This window comes from Theobroma cacao, chromosome 6, assembly GCF_053813885.1.
Source record: "Theobroma cacao isolate CCN51 chromosome 6, ASM5381388v1, whole genome shotgun sequence".
Taxonomy (NCBI): domain Eukaryota; kingdom Viridiplantae; phylum Streptophyta; class Magnoliopsida; order Malvales; family Malvaceae; genus Theobroma; species Theobroma cacao.
Genome location: NC_142644.1, coordinates 23,029,850 through 23,032,928, shown reverse-complemented (window position 1 = coordinate 23,032,928; position 3,079 = coordinate 23,029,850). Strand labels below are relative to the sequence as shown.

The 3,079-nt window shown below is 37.2% G+C and overlaps 1 long non-coding RNA gene across 1 annotated transcript; it reads right to left on the bottom strand.

Annotated features, from left to right (window-relative positions):
- Positions 1 to 1,105: 1,105 nt before the first annotated feature.
- LOC148762194 (uncharacterized) lies at positions 1,106 to 3,079 on the bottom strand. Its single transcript, XR_016026937.1, has 3 exons — positions 3,014 to 3,079; positions 1,884 to 2,032; positions 1,106 to 1,291 (listed from the first exon to the last, which is right to left on the bottom strand). It is a non-coding gene; the product is annotated as an uncharacterized LOC148762194 (long non-coding RNA).

The window sequence follows — 3,079 nt, the reverse complement described above, 5'->3', positions numbered from 1 at the left end:
GTTTTTCAACTAGAATCCCACTAATTCAATGAATCATTGGCTGGAATATCCCAACGCTGAGCATAGACATTCCATATCCTTTAGGAAACTTTGTGGATCCTCTTCGACATCTGAGCTGGTAAACATTGGGGGCTTAAGTTTCATAAAGTCTAATAAAGTTACCACAATTGCCCTACTACCCGATTCCACTGATGGCATATAATCTAGGTCCTCAAGACTAGAATCTATCCATTACTCTAACTGTACTCCCCCTACTATTGAACTTGGTAAACTCACGTGCCAAGCTATGCAACCTTGCTGCTAATCCCCTTACTACTGAACTTGGTAAACTCACGTGCGAAGCTTTGCAACCTTGCTGCTAAATCTTCTCAAGTGGCATGTCTTCTCGTCGAGTGATCATTTCTACCTTCCTTATAGTCATCGCTAATAGGCACATCACTAGGCTCAACATTTTGAGCGCATCTTGCAGCTCTAGCTCTTCCACGACTCCTTAATGAGGACGTCTGTGGTCTAACCATAGTTTCATCGAAGACATCATATTCTGTCATAGCCCATGAGGTAGCCCTCGTCTTAGGCTGTATTTTTACTTAAACGAAGAAAAATCATGTTCAAAATTCATATTTCAAAATCATGGGTGAGCTTACTATTGACTTGGGGATTTGCTTAGCCTCTCACTCATGAATCATGCTATAGTAAAAAAACATGAACACGACTCTACATTAGTCCCAACTATTCCAGTGGCAACATAGAAAGACCTAGGACTCTTTAGAACCTATGCCCTCTAATACCAAGTTTATCACAATCCAAACCCAGTGGTCCATGATCGGCATGCACGAGTCAGGCAGGCAAATTCGGGGGTTCATGACTGGCATGCACGAGCCTGGCAAACAAGCCAGCAAGACTTGAGGAAGCCTTCATACATAAGTCTTGTTTAACTCATTTCTTCCATATAAGGCCTTATAGCCGCCATCATAACCATAAATTCATCTTAGTACATCATATTCATTTATAGCTCCTTAGCTCATAAACACATACAAGACTTAACGTAACATCATTCTCTGCCATACTTTGGCTAATTCATTAAGTCATCCATACTTTTCATACATTTAATATAGGTTAGCATATTGCCAACATAATACATTAAGACATAAACATTGTCTACATAGTGCAGAAGCATGAAACTTGACTTTGACTCAACGGAGTGACTCGTCAGCATGGTAACCTACCAATTTCTAAAATTACATGTCTTTAGTGACAACGCAAAGCCACCTGGTCCTCAGTGTTTATTTATCTGCACATACAATTAAAGAGGGTGAGTCACACTAATACTCAATGAGCGAGAGCATATAACAATTGCAAATGTGTAGGGATAGTTACTACATGTATTTTCTAAACATGAATACATAGTAGTAAGCTCAACGTAAACATAGTAAGATAGGTCAAACATCACTTGTCATAAACATTCTATCATTTGCTGAGCAGCCATACTATATTGCATTCATACATACCTTTCTATTCTATAATGTAGAGTAAGCTATTTCGACTTTGCTTGTCATAATCATTATCATAATAGCTGTCTATCAACTTCCATCTATCGTATGAACCAACCCACCATATGGTTGTCTACATACGTATTCAATGTACTTACCTTGTGAGCAATTAGCATGAGCTCTAATCCCTTAAGCTCGATATGCTTGCGTTTCATCTTTCATCATAAACATACATATATCCACGGCTCTTACATCAAGCCTTTACATTTTCATAATTCATAAACACTAATATCATAACCTAAATTTACATGTTTACATCCTAAGGCATGCCACTACATGGTAATAACATCAAATCTTTGAATGGTTCTCCCTAGACATAACATAGTCACGTACAGTGGCCAACCGAAAGACAACATATCATCATAGTCACACCCCATTGTCGAAGCAAACGGCAGAGTACATAGTCATCATCCGAAAAAGCCTTAACGGATGGCATCATGACACTATGAACACGAATCACAAGTAGGACGAAACCACTGTCCCTGCAGGCGAAACATAATCAATGCACAATAGGCAGGAATCACAGGCAAGACAATACCATTATCCCTGTTGGTAGCATACATAGTCACAAGGATACAGACACACTCAACCCAATAATATACATCATCAGAAATTATCCACGGATGGAATAGATTTGTCTCACATCATTTCATCGTCCAAAATCTTTCATGGATGAATCGTATTCCTCGTTCATAATTATATAACCATTGACATATACATTACATATCAGCATTATCATCATCATCACAATTTAGTGTTAATCATATTCCACATTCTACAAATAGTCTAGGTATAACCTTTCTAGGCTTTTCATGTAAATTTCATAACATTCATTAGTCTAGATATGACAACTTTAGACATGTACATCCTAAACACATTAAACATAGCATCACTTTCCACATCATTTAGATTCATAATCATATCAACATCATCTAGTCTAGGTACAATATCTCTAGGCATTTCACGTTATTCATTTCATGTACATATTTCTAATATTTGGCCTAGGCATAATCTTTCTAGGCACATCATATTATTTCCATAGTGTACATGAGTCTAGGAATTCTACTTTTAGACATGTACATATACATACAAGCATAGCATACACTATTCATGCTATCATAGGGAGCATACATGCACACCTAGTCATCATGCTCCTAATTCGTAAATCCCCTTTCACCTTGACACTTCAAGTGTTCCTTTATCGACCTTGCACAATTTAGCTCACCAAAGCCTTAATTTCAACTCAACAGTTTACCCCTCGAATATTGGTTTGAGTTGTTACTTCTCATTATCATCTAGCATTTACAATGCAAATTCATCAACATTCATACATTAATTCTCTATTTCATAAATAAATTCCCAGCTTTTCAAGAAATTCTAGCTTTTCAACATAGCACATATCTAATAATTCATCATACAAACTTAACTTTCTCATATTCTTTAACAATGACTAATTCCCTTACCTCAAACACCAATTTGGCTCATACAAGCTTCAAATCTCCTGCCAACTTCAACTCCAACAGCCACCA